General features: G+C 41.9%; 1 protein-coding gene across 1 annotated transcript in view; it reads right to left on the minus strand.

Annotated features, from left to right (window-relative positions):
- Nucleotides 1-14340, minus strand: part of ZBED5 (zinc finger BED-type containing 5) — an 83608-nt gene that overhangs the window by 24475 nt on the left and 44793 nt on the right. The window contains exon 2 of the mRNA XM_072969507.1: nucleotides 12313-12400. The gene's annotated coding sequence lies outside the window, so the exon portion shown is untranslated. The remainder of the gene's footprint in view (nucleotides 1-12312; nucleotides 12401-14340) is intronic.

The following is a 14340-nucleotide window of genomic DNA, read 5'->3' on the forward strand; positions in this document are numbered from 1 at the left end:
GTGTTTCGTCCTTCAAATAGAATCCTTCGATAAGGACTGAAAAGGGATGCATGAGCTGATAGAAGCAATTATAGCTTTAAATAGCCTCAGTTTGCCTCTTTGACTCAGTAACCCTATCTCTGAAAATTAGTGTAAGAAATAATCTTAAAGAGGGGAGGAGGGATAAATTAGGAGTTTGGGATTTGCAGATATTAACTACTATATATAAAATAAATAAACAAGGTCCTACTGTATTGCATAAGGAACTATATTCAATATCATGTAATAACCTGTAATGAAAAAGAATATATATATATATATAAAATGTATAACTGAATCACTATGCCATACATGAGAAACTAACACAATATTGTAAATCAATTATACTTCAATTAAAAAAAAAAGAACTCTAAAAGAAAGAAAAAGTCACTTGTGCTAAGATGTTCACTACAGAATTATTTATAATGGTAAAAATCTACCAATATCCAGTCATGAGGTCAGTTCAATTATGGTAATTCAGCTAAATGAGTTATTCTGCAGTCATCAAAATGATAATTTCAAAGACTATACAACAATATGGAAACTGTTTATGATTTAATGTTAAATCAAAAGATACATACATAATTGAGGGGGAGGGTATAGCTCAGTGGTAGAGTGCCTGCCTAGCATGCACGAGGTCCTGGGTTCAATCCCCAGTACCTCCATTATATAAATGAATAAACCTAATTACCTCCCCCCACCAAAAAGAAAAAAACCCACAAACCCCAAAACAAACAAGATACATACATAATTGTACCTATAGTATGACACAGGCTTGTAGCCATACAAGGGGGGCACTGTTGGGAGTCTCTGTCCCCTAGGTGCTTCTTTTTGTCATCTTTACACACTGGGTTTATAGTCAGATGGGGGAAATTCTCTAACCTTTTACAACTTAGTTTATTTTTTGACCAGGTGTGAATATTTATCATACATAAACCTTACCAAGGCCATTAGAGAGAACACTAAAAAACAAAAACAATTTGATTCTTTAGAGTAACAGGAATTATGATGAGTTTTGATAATGCACTTCAGCTCCTGTTCATGGGCACAATAAACACGAATGATAATTTCAGTCAGAATTATGGAATGATCCTTCTGTCCTCATTCTACTTTGCTTAGGAAACATGGATTATTGGATGTAAGATATTTAGAATAAGACTTGACATAGAGTGAGCAATCAATAAATAAGAGCTTGTAGCATCAATATTTATTATATGAGAGGCACCATTGCTGCATGAATGACCTCATATAATCCTCACAACAATGCAGTGAGGGAGGGACTATTAGTATCCCAATTTTGGAGACGGGGAAACAAGCAGAGAGAAATGAAATCACTTGTCTCGGGTCACATCGCTGGTAAGCGGCAGAGCTGTAATCGCCTCGGGGCCCCGGTGCCAGTCTCGTTCCTCATCATTCTGCCCTAGCTCATGGTCATGCAACAAAGCTGCTACCTGTGGGGCTTGGGGAAAACAAAACTGAGTGGCTGGAGGACCTTTTTGGGAAAATCGTCTTCGGGTCCCTGGGCCTCCAGGGAACGGGTGATGAGGGCTGGAGAGAAGGAAGGGGGGGAGCAGGGGCTGGTTCTGGCCCTGGCTTCGGCACCTTCTGGAGTGGAGGGGATGGAGAGATTGGAATGGGGGGAACCCTGGGCGGATTTGCTTGTTCTTTGGTGGAGGGGCTGGAGGGAGACCGTCCATGACAGACATGACATGGGATTGGGCAGACAAGGAAAAGAGTCTGAATCATATGAGGCCACTCTTAACTTCCAGGGTCTTACAACTTAAAGTTGTCTGAGCTATGATCTGGAACATGCTACCCTCCCCAACAACCCCCAATTTAGAAAGTAGGAAACAAGAGCTTGAGATAGCAAGTGCCTTGCCTTCTGCTGCCCCATGAGGCTTCTTCTGTAAGTAACCCTTAATCCGTAGACAGAAAAGTTCCCAGACAGATGTGAAACTCCCTGCAGTTGCTATGCCCTGTCTAGGCTCCACTCGAGGCAGTGTTTCCCTCTCCTCTCCCACTCCCGCCAAGAGACTCCCCAACTCTGATCTCAGTGAGATAGTGGGGAGGTTGGGGGTAGGCCTGGTGTAACCCAGCAAGGCCACTATGAAATCTGATGCTGAGTCCAGGACAGAGCTGTTCTGGGTGAGGGAGGGACTCCAGGGACAGGACCTAAGTTGGGGCCAACAGCATGATTGGGGAGCTCCCCCTTCCAAGTGCTGGAATTGGAGGGGGAAAGCAAGGTTGAGTGGTCAGAAACAGGCAGGGACCTTAGGAACAAATTCTCAGCCTCTGCCTTTTCTGGGATCCATCCCAGCTGAGGGGGTACCCAGAGGCTGGGGCTAGATCATGGGTCCTCACTGGAAACCAAGAGACAAGCCAGTGCTGCAGAAGCAAACTGAGCCAGAAACACGCGAGAAGCTGCGGTCTAAAAAGGGAAATCCGAAGGGTCACCAAAGTGAAGGGGCCAGAAGCAGCTATGGCAGCTGGGCTATGGAGCCAGCAATCTGAGAACCAGGGAGGTAAGAGCAAAAATAGTATGTCCAGGGCAAACAGGATTGGCCTGGAACAGGTGCTGCTGGTGGCTTGCTTTGGTGGGCCAGCTGGGGACGGTGGGAGCGTGGGCTGCTAAATTTAAAGGGCCAAGAACGGACACCAATGCCTAGGAGACCTTGAACCTGTCTCAGCCTGGGAGCCTCTTATAATAGCTCAGCCTGGATCCGAGACAATCTAGTACAGTTTGCCTTGGACCTGGAGCTGGCGGACCGGGCAGTCTATGGGGCAGAGGAAGGCAAAGCATTGGCGATCAGGACTGATCCCGACGGCTGGGCCCTGGGCACCCTGAGGCCTGCATGCTCAGATCTGCATGAGAGTGTCGATGGGCCTGTGTCAGGCCTGTGGGAGAGACTGGCTGATGAGTCACAAGTCCCAGATGTGGAGCAGATGCTGCCGGCTGCTCTGAGCAGCTTGTCAGTAGATCTGACCACGCCTGGACCAGCTGTCAGGCTCAGGCCACTGGCCCCATTCCTAGCATACAGAGAGCCTAAGAACTTTCTCCTCTGTGAGCGTTCACCCTGTGAAATGTTTCAAAGCCCCACAGAACCACATTGGGTGAGCAAGTGTATTCTCAGCGCCAGGCTTTACAAGTTGATTTTATGACGCATCTGGGCAGAAGGCGAAACTCCCCAGTCATTAACTCACTTCCCCTTGTGGGTGAATTCCACAATGAGTCGCTCATCTGAGCCATGGAACGATCTTCTCCAGCACACATAGACCTGTCTGTCAGTGTACATTTGGCTGCTCAGATAAATCCTTGGCACCTCATAGGATGTCCTGGGTTCACCTCTGAGACCACGTGCTTTTTCTTGCAGGGAACTTTGCTGGCTGCTTCCTGGAACAGGCTGGGACACAAGGATGATGTTCTGTGGATAAAGCTGTGTGTGTGGCCGGCAAGGCCTAGAACACACATCTGGATGCTTAACCCCTAGTTTACCATGGCAGCTTGATGGCTTAATCCGTCCTCTGCTTGTGTCTGTCCTTTTATTATTTATATATTTTTTAGTTCTCTTTTTTTAAATTGAAGTATAGTTGACTTACACTATTGTTTTATTTTCAAGTGTGCAGCAACGTGATTCAGTTTACACATACGTATGTATACATTTGATTCTTTTCCATTATAGGTTATTATAAGATATTGAATCTAGTTCCCTATGCTATACAGTAAACCCTTTTGTTTATTTTGTATGTAGTATTTTATATCTGTTAATCCCATACTTCTAGTTTATCCTTCCCCACTTCCTCTTTGGTAACCATAAGTTTGTTTGCTACGCCTGAGAGCCTGTTTCTGTTTTGCAGTAAGTTTACTTGTATTATTTTTTAGATCTCACTTATAAGGGATACAATGTTTGTCTTTTTCTGTCTGAGTTCCTTCACTCAGTATGATAAACTCTAAGTCAATCCATACTGCTGCAAATGGCAATATTTCACGTCCTTTTAAATTCCAGCTTAATGGCCACAGGCTCTAGGCTTCTTCTATGGTCTTAAAATAAGGCTCTGACCATGTCTCCAAAGGAGGGCCCCTGAAGCAAACGCTGTGACCTGCTGCCAAGGCTGGCAGAAAGAGACACAGTGCTGGAAATAAACGCAGGGTGTTTGCTTACAGATTCTTCACCACATCATGAGTGAGTCAGATGACTTCTCACCCCAGATTCTGTTTTTACCGACTTTCCTACTCAGAGGCGGGGTGGGAGGATTGTATAAAGCTTAAAATATATCTCCCAATTATCTCCTTTTGTCTTTTGGGTTTTAATGTAGAATCAGGATTCTTTCATTCTTTGACGCAGCCAGGAATTATTTTTGACTTTCCCATTTGCCTTCTGCTTTAATTCATACTTGGTTGCAGAAAGAGCCCTAGGGAGCAAGTCAAGAGACTTCAGTCAAGTCTCTGCTCAGCGTGTCTGTTCCTGGGATTTGGGGCAAGTCAGCCCACCTCCCTGAGCTTCAGTTCCCTTGTTGGCAACGTGGGCGTCAGTTCCCCAAGGAAGCTGTGAGCATCCCTTGGGCAGATGCCAGGGTCTGAACCTCTGCCCTTCATCCTTTGCCTCCCAACTTGTTATGACAGCAGATTAGATCACTCCTGGAAGTGCTTAGAAAACCAAAATGCTACATTTCTGAGAATAACCATTATTACCATACACTGTGTTTTAAAAAAAATCAGTTTTTCTTCTCTTCAGCCTTCAGTATCTCAGGCAAATCATTTCACTCTGGCCTCCCCAGGCTGGACCAACCCGTTAAGTCCATTTCTAGCATCGCTGTTTTTAGAGTGGTGTATAAGTTCTTTTATTTTTATTGTTGTGAAATATATATAACACAAAATTTGCCACCGTAACCATTTTTAGGTGTGTCAGTGGCATTAAATATATTCACATTGTTGTGCAGCCATCGTCATCATCCACCTCCAGAATTTTTTCATCTTCCCAAACTGAAACTCTATGCTCGTAGAGCAATATCTCCCCATCCCGCTTCCCCCAGCCCCCGACAGCCATCGCTCTACTTTCTAAAAGTTGACTTTGATGACTCTAGGTACGTCATACAAGCAGAATCACATAGTATTTGTCCTTTTGTGTCTGACTAATTTCACTTAGCATAACGTCCTTCAGGCTCATCCATGTCTGCTTCTTTTCAGAGAGAGAAAATTTCCAGAAACTTTTAAGCAACAGTTAAAAAAAAAAACAAAACAACGTTTTCTCCCAGAAACTATTGTAAATTAGGCAGGAAAGGCTGAATGGACATATTCACTTATTTGATTGTGCTGTTTATAGCTGTAAAGTTACTTTCTCAAATAAGAAATAAAACACACTGTGTATGTTTGTCTGGGTCTCAGCTTGGAGGAGCTAAGCGAGATGCCACATCTGACGTGTGTTGCTGGGCAACAGCCTTCCTCCCGGGTGTTAATTTGTATCTGATGTTCTACCTGGGGAGGGAAGAACTCCAAAGAAAGAAACCGGGTCCACTAAGGGGCTTCAGGCATTGTGAATCACAGCTGATAGTTTGAGGGGTTCGGACAAAAGCCATGTTTCAGGAAGGCAATTTGGCCCCTTCCGGGAGAATTCTCTGAAAGGGAAAGATGTAGGCTGGCAAGGTAAGCCAGCCCCAGCAGTGGGGACCGGGCACCTGAGGGGAGCAGCTTTGAGACTCCAGAGCACCCTGGGAGGAAGACATAGGTGTGAAAATTAGAAGACCTGATTGACTAAACACTTTAGTCGGGAGGCCTGAGCTTATTCCTGTTCATCTGTAAGCCCTCCTGAGAGACTTTGGAAAGTCCTGAGGAGAACTTTGTAAGACACTGCAATTCTTGACTGACTGAAGGAGGGGAGCCAAGCCAATGGGATTCAGATATTAATGCAAATGCAGCCCTAATTGTTCCTCCTGGCTGGCCAGGGTCAGGAACCTTCAGGTTACACATGATCTGTTAATAACAGAATGATGATGTGGTTTATTCCAACAAATTACCAATTTATTAATCTCTCTTAATTTAAAATGTTTGTTTCCAGCAGAGCGACAATTTACTAGTACGGACCGACCATGCCTCTTAACTTTTGGCTCGTTTATGAAACTCAGGGACTTTGAGAACAGATGACATCATCATCATTATATTCTGCTTTCTGGATTTAGTCACGTTTTCCGAAAACAAAAAGACACTGAGAAAATGGGATTCAAGAGAGCCTCGAAGCCTGTAGTACATAACTTCTCTGCGTGGAAGTTTGTCAAATCAATCCCCACTTCTGAATGGCGGCACTACTAGCGGTTTCTACTTCTCTCAATGTTCCATCCATTGTTGTCCTTGGCTGCTGGGAACTGAAGGGTGTTTGCTCAGAAGTGACAGGCTGTTTTTGAGCCGCTCTATGTTAGTTTCCTTCAGGAACGTGTTTGGGTATTTCTACAAGTCATGTTGGTGGGTTTTAACAATGCCTGATCTCAGGAGAAATCTCAGAACGGTTCCATTCAGCCCTACTCAAGGACAGGCACTGGAGGGTATGACCTGTTCAAATCCTTATCCTCCCCTCAGTGGGGTTTATAAGTGTCCTGAGCCATTGGAAATTCCAGTTCCAACCCTTGGGGTTGGTTGGACTAGAGCTTCATCTGCTCTCTTTTCAATCGAATTTTTCAACTCTTCGTTACAGAAATCTTCAAGCATTCACAAGAGAGAGAGCAGAGCCGTGATGTTTGCATGTTCATTATCTGGATTAAACTCTTGTTATCATTTTGCCATATTTACTTTAATAGAAAGTTTTATATACGAGACACATCAAATTGTAGACTTTTCACTCCTAAATACTTCAGTATTCAGTATGCATCTCCTAAGAAGCTATTCTTCTACATAATAATACCATTATCACACCTAAGAAAATGAATAATAATTTGCTAATAGCATCTAATTTAAATTATATATTCAAATTTCCCCAACTATCCCCAACATGACTTTTTAATTGATACTTTAGAACTAGGATCCAATCAGAGTTAATGTGTTGCATTTTGTTGTCATGGTTTTTAATCTCTCTTATTCTAAAGCAATTCCCTCACTTTTTTCTTTTAAATTACATTGGCATCTGAGGAGCCAGGCTAGTTGTCATGTAGAACGCCACATCTTCTGATTTGTCTGATCATTTCCTTTTGGTGTTATTTAACTTTTTTTTTTTTTTTTTTGCTGGGGGAGGTAATTAGGTTTATTTACTTGTCTTTTTAATGGGGGTCCTGGGTTCATCTAGTTGACCATGCACTCTACCACTGAGCTATACCCTCACCCCTCTTACCTTTTTAATATTTTTTTTTCCTGTAAGCTGGAAATTAACTTTAAAAGCTTGATTATATTTGGTTAACAATTACGGTAGAATCCTCACCTTTTTTTTCTTTCTTTTTTTTTTTTGGTTAATGGACAGCCATCATGACTTATTCCCTTATCAGTTTGCCTTTTGAATTTCAATAGTTTCTCTCCTTTTTTCTCTCAAATAGCTTAGCTTTGGCAAAGTGCTTTTTTGTTGTTGTTCCCACAGCTATTACTCCTGAATGATTTCATCAACCCATTTTGGAGTCTTTCTCTTTGTATTCCAGTATAACAATCCGAATCTTCTCTGGAGCCACGCACAATTCTCACAGGGGAGAAACAGAGTACAAGGAAATGCAAAAGAGGAAAGCACCTCGAGTGTCGTTTAAGGGTTACTATGCCGTGCCTTTAAAGAACAGTGTCACCTGCCGTGGCTAGGGGAGAAGTAAGGAAGCAGAGGTCTTGCCCCAGAGTTCTCACTCCACGGAGCTGGAGGGACACACTCTGCGGAATCCCAGACTGTTCTTGGATCTGTATTGTGTGGAAATATGGGATTTCAGTCCTTTTTCAACACCAGGTTCCAAGGATAAGGCTCATTTTGTAGCCACTGACATGGTTTTGCAGAACCATTACCTTTGCCTTTTTTTCTGTGGACTCAGATCTCAGAGATTAGTAGAAGGATGCATTAACTGTGAAATTCATCTTGATTCTGAATAGAGTCTTATCATAGTCTCTAACTTTTTGTGACTTTTCCAACAGTCTTGTGAAATCAGTAGGGAATGGGCCATTTGTTTCCATTCCAGGGGAAAAAGGATCAATCTTGAACGTTATCTTTCTCTCTCTCTTTTTTTTTTTTCTTCAGTACAACAAATGTTTATTGAACTCTCATTGTACACAGGAGCTGTATTATTCAAAGCTAGCTTGAGCCCACATGTTGTTAACCGCGGAGAAGACATGCAAACAGAGGGTGTCCCTGTAAAATGTCAGAGAGAAGTACAGGACGTCAAGGGGTCAAAAATGAAGGCATACCTCAGCCTGCCTGGAGGCGGTGAGGCTGAGCTAAGCCTTGAAGGATGAGCAAAAGCTCGATGCCAAATGGTGAGAGGAGTCCTTCTGGCTTGTTCACTGTGGTATTTCTAGCATCTAGCACATGGTAGACATTCAATCCAGTGCATTCATAAAAGAAATTTCAGCAGAGGAAACGTTATAAGCACACACACAAAAAGGCCTGGGAAACTATAAATAGTTCAGAATCACCAGAAGATTAATCCTTACTCTTTATGGGCTCACAGACTCCTTTGAAAAACCAATGGAAGCCGTGGACCTACTCCCTAGTGAAAAAAATATATACACTCAAAATTTTACAGATAATTTTAGAGCCTATATATATTCCTTAACCTTGTCCATATTAAGAATCTCTCTTGTAGGGAATTGGGAGCATTGAGGTTTTTAAAAACATACATTTGTTTCATTGTAAAGCAGGGAGTGACTGAAAATTACTTTTGGTGCATTGTGAAGAAAGGGTTTAAGGGAGATAATACTGGAGGCAGGAAATTCATGTAAGATGTTGCTGAAATAATCTGGGTAATAGATGATTCAGCCTGCGTTTTCCTAAAAGCTGCCAATATTACTATTTTGTTCCTATAAGAATTCTTTTTTGGGAGTGCGTAGGTAGTTAGGCTTATTTATTTATTATTTTATTCATTTATTTTTAATGGAGGTGCTGGGGATTGAACCCAGGACTTTGTGCATGCTAAGCACGTGCTCTACCGCTGGGCTGTACTCTCCCCTGTTCCCATAATAATTTTCTTCTTGCTGCTTCTGGCAGGCAGGGAGCAGTTATAGTCCGAGGGGCATTTTTGTGCTCACAACTTTCTAATTTTCTTTGGAGTTTTGGAGGTTCCTCCTACTCCCAAAGAACCTAAGAGTAAATTTAATGAATAAATCTGTTATTTTTGAGAAAATCATTCTATTTACTCACTCCTTTCTTATTTTTGTTGTGAATTCCGAAACAATAGGGCCGAAGGTAAAAGGTATTAGGTCGAAAAGCTGTTACCAAATTGCAAAAACATTCTGGGTGTGGGCCCTGGATGGAATGCCCCTCTAGAAAGTTCTATTCTCTGTGTCAGCAGCAAAGAGAACGAATGTCTGGTCATTACTCTGTGTCCCACTTGCTTGCACTCTTTATTGGGTAATTTCTAAATTATAGCTCCAGCTGCTTCATATCGTATTGGACGCACTGTCATGAAGGATTATACAAATATTCCCTGATCGGTACAGTTTCGTTAAAAAGAAGCTCCTACCCAGGTGTTGAAATACAAGCACTGGGAGAAGTGTTCATTGAGTGATGTTGGGTGGCAGCCAGTGAGACCGGTGACTGGTGAGTGGTACAGCCCAGATTTGGAGTTAAGGTTGTTTCTTCTTTGTTATTGTAAAACTCATGGTTTGTTAACTGTGAAAATGATGCACATATTTCTATGAAGCTGTTTTCAAAAAACACATACGAAGGGATGACTGCACAAATGTGAATCGCTCTTCATGTGCACAGATGCAAAGACTGGTGACTTAGGGAGGCTGACAGCCACTTGGAGCAGTGCTTCTCAAACCTGAATATGCATGTGAAGTACTGGGGTGCTATGGGCTGAATGTTGGTGTCCCTCTAAAATTCATATGCTGAAATCTTAACCCCAAAGGTGATGATATTATGTAGTGGGACTTTTGGAGTTTCTTAGGCCATGAGGGTAAAACCCTCATGAATGGGATCAATGCCCTTATAAAAGAGACCCCACAAAACACCCTGGTCCCTTCCAGCATGTCAGGACACAGCATAAAGACAGCTGTCTATGAACCAGGAAGTGGGCTATCACCAGACAATGAATTTGCTGGTTCCTTGATCTTAGACTTTCCAGACTCCAGAACTATGAGTGATGAATTTCTGGTGTTTATAACCCCCCAGTTTATGGTACTTTGTTATAGTGGCCTGAATGAACTAAGACACTGGGCATCTTTTTAAAATGCAAATTCTGATTCAGTAGATCTGGGGTGGGGCCTGAGAGTTAGCACTTCTAACAAGCTCCCGGGTGACGTTGATGCTGCTGGTCCAGAGACCACACCTGGAGGAGCAAGGTCCTAGGGAGCCTCTACGAGGAAGTGCCTTGATACCATTATGGTCTGTCCTTGGCTTTGCAAGCCCAGAGTGGTATATTCTGAACCTCTCATCTGCAATTTTGAAATCCAGAAGCTCGGAAAACTAAAAGCACTTTTGTAATTCCTTTGGAGGCAAAATCTGAACTCGTGTGAGGCTATTTACAATCCTTTTCCTATTTTGTATGAATATTCATGTTTTTATTCTAAAAATATTGATGTATTTGATTCTGGGAAGCTGCTTTAAACTGTGCTGGGGTGTAATTTTTTTTTTATTGAAGTATAGTTGATTTACAATGTGTTAGTTTCAGGTATACAGCAAAGTGATTCAGTTATATATATATGTGTATATATATACATATATATACATTCTTGTACATACACATATATATACATTGTTTCTCAGATTCTTTTCCATTATAGGTTTATAAGATATTGAATATAGTTCCCCGTGCTATACAGTAGGTCCTTGTTATTTATCTATTTTCTATATAGTAGTGCATATATGTTAATACTAAACTTCTAATTTATCCTTCCCCTGCCCCTTTCCCTGTTTATAACCATAAGTTTGTTTTCTATATTTGTGAGTCTATTTCTGTTTTATAAATAAGTTCATTAGTCTCATTTTTTTTTTAAGATTCCACATATGAGTGAGATCATATATTTGTCTTTCTCTGACTTCACTTAGTATGGTAATTTCTAGGTCCATTCATGTAGCTGTAAATTGCATTATTTCATTTTTTATGGTTGAGTAGTATTTCATAGTATATACATACCACATTTTCTTTATCCACTCATCTGTTGATGGACATTTAGGTTGCTTCCATGTGTTGGCTGTTGTAAATAGTGCTACTATGAACGTTGGGGTGTATGTATCTCTTTGAATTAGAGATTTCTCTTGATTTATGCCTAGGAGTGGGATCAGTGGATCATATAGTAACTCTGTTTTTAGTTTTTAACAGAACCTTCATACTGTTCTTCATACTGGCTGCACCAATTTACATTCTCACCAACAGTGTAGGAAGGCTCTTTTTTCTCCACACCCTCTCCAGCGTTTATTATTTGTAGCCTTTTTAATGATGGCCATTCTGACTGGTGTGTGGTGATACCTTACTGTGGTTTTGATTTGCATTTCTCTAGTAATTAGTGATGATGAGCATCTTTTCATATGCCTGTTGGCCATCTGTATGTCTTCTTTGGGGAAATGTCTACTTGGGTGTTTTGCCCATTTTAACTGGGTTATTTTTCTGACGTTAAGCTGTATGAGCTGTTTGTATATTTTGGAAATTAATCCCTTGTCAGTCACATTGCAAATACTTTCTCCCATTCTGTAGGCTGTCTTTTTGTTTATGGTTTCCTTTGCTGTGCAAAACTTTTAAGTTTAATTAGGTCCAACTTGTTTATTTTTGCTTTTATTTCCATTACTCTAGGAGACAGATCCAAAAAAATATTGCTGCAATTTCTGCCTAATGTTTTCCTCTAAGAGTTTAAGAGTATCTGGTCTTACATTTACGTTTTGAATTTTTGTGTGTTACATGTGTGTGTGATGTGGGTTATGGGTGTGATGTTATGTGAGGTACATGGCCATATTTTAGAATATAAAAAATTCCAAATTCTGTGAGTTTGGGGCAGTTTGGGGGTGCTTGCCCCATCCATTCTACAATTTTCCTTCTCCTTCTAGGAATTATTTTCAACTTCATGGAGCAGACCCTGTCCTCCTGCTCCCAGCTCCCCTCACCAGTCAGAGAGGATTTGATCAGTGTGGATACCTGACCCGAACTGGGCCAATTGGATTCTGTTTACAGGAATTTAGAACTGGGACTCACAGATGCTTGTCTCCTTTGGTTGCTGGTGCTGAGGCAGGTGAGAGGTAGCCTTCTTCTGCTGCATGTCTGAGACGTGGAGGAAGTCCATCTGTAGAGCGAAAAAAAATGAAGCAGGTGTGAAGAGGAAAACAGAAATGAGGTCCACGCTTCCTGAGAGTGTGAGGAACAAGAGGGCAGTTGCGGGTATGTGAGATGCAGACCAAGAGCAAGGGCAGCAGCTTCGGGTCTGACTGCTTTCTTGTTTCTGAGTCTAGTCCTAACTGCCCTGTCTGCCCTTGAGTTCTGGGACATACCACTACCATCTTATAATAAATTCCTGCATCGTGCTAATGCTACCTAAACTGGGTTTCATTGAATTGCCTTAACTAAAACACCGACACAGCTATTTTTAGTGCAGTAAAAATATTTTTTAGACTCTGGAGAATGGACAAGCAAGTCAAATTCCCAAGAGAACGCTGATTTGTTAATTTCCATGCAGAGTAACTGCCAGTGGGACCAGAATACGCCCACTTGCGGGTCAGCCTGTCCTCTCCCGGTGGGAAAATCTACACGAAAAGCCACATTATAATGAGAAGGCAGCTTGATGAGTGCCGGCAGAACCAGCTAATTAGGGGATCTGAGCAGACTGTCTCCACACAAGGATGGCCCAAGGCCCGTTCCCCCACTTTGGGATGTGTGAAACTGCCACGTGGTGTACATGTGTGTGTGTGCTAGGGCACACTTGGAAAACAGGCCAACTCACGAAAGCCAGTTCACACATAAGCCAAGTCAGCTAGTTAGCCATTTACCTAAAATGAGGATTTATGAAAACATATCGTGTGTCACGGAATGGTTTCCACAGCTTTCTCAGTATTTTCCCCCTAAGGTAACTGGTAACTGTTCTATGTTATACAGTTCTGTTCCCTATTTTTCCTTCTCTCTTCCCTTTCTGTGTCCCCCACTCCTCCCTACTCTCCTTCCATTTCTTCTTCCCCTTCTCCCTCATTCCTCTCTCTTCTTCCCCTATTTCAAAGATAATTTTGCCCACTGGTCTAAAGTTGTTCACTTTCTCATCTTCATCCACCCTTCACACCCACCCCCCACCACATAGTCTCCTAGAACCCAAGACTGGAGGTTGGATCTTCAGAGGTGAGCTGGTTAAGACCAGAAATAGTGCCCAATGTAGAAAATGGGCAGAGCAAATCTGGAGTGTAAGGTGAGGATGTTGAAGGGGGAGCCGAAGGCCAGGAACCAGACACTCCGGGTGACCTGAAACACCAAGATCAGAGCAGCAGATGCAGGACTGGTCAACATGAAATCAAACCAGGAGGCTGAGATGGCACAAGACACTGAACTGAAGGGAGAACAGGCCAGAAGCAAGTGCGGAGATAATAACAGCTGTTCTGTATTTCCATTGCCCACTAACTATATTAGACGTTTCTCTTTCTTTAAAATTGTATTATGTGCCTTTTGGAAATTTTTGTGCAGTGTTGAGTTTGCATAAATCTGAAGTTGCTCAACTCAGGAGGTGTTTTGTTTATGATTCATTGACTTCATTCCTTTTTTTTTTAAACAGCTCCTTCCTGCTGCTTGTTGTCTGCTTCTCAGACGTTTGTGTACTAGATTTCATTATTAAGCAACTTAACCCAAATCCAATGTTTATTGCTCTGTAGTGAGGCATTTCCGTGTTGACAGGGAGAGTGGAAAACTGAGACAACTTAATAAGAAACACACAAAGCTCTATGGCACTTTATATTTTGTGACACCTAAATGATGAAGTAATATTACTGGACTACAAATATTAACTCACACATTATCTTTAAAGTTTCTTTTAATCAAATAAAGCCAGTTTTAACCCAAAAATGTTTTTTTCCACCATAATAATGGTATATATTTGTATTTGTTTCCTGTTGCTGCAATAACTAATAACTATAACTTAGTGGCTTAAGGCAACACAAATGTATTATCTCACAGCTCTGGAGATCAGAAGTCCTAAAATCAAGGTGTTAGCAGGGCTGTGTTTTTTCTGGAGGCTCTAGGGGAAAATCT

The sequence above is a fragment of the Vicugna pacos genome, chromosome 10 (genome assembly GCF_048564905.1).
Source record: "Vicugna pacos chromosome 10, VicPac4, whole genome shotgun sequence".
Taxonomy (NCBI): Eukaryota; Metazoa; Chordata; class Mammalia; order Artiodactyla; family Camelidae; genus Vicugna; species Vicugna pacos.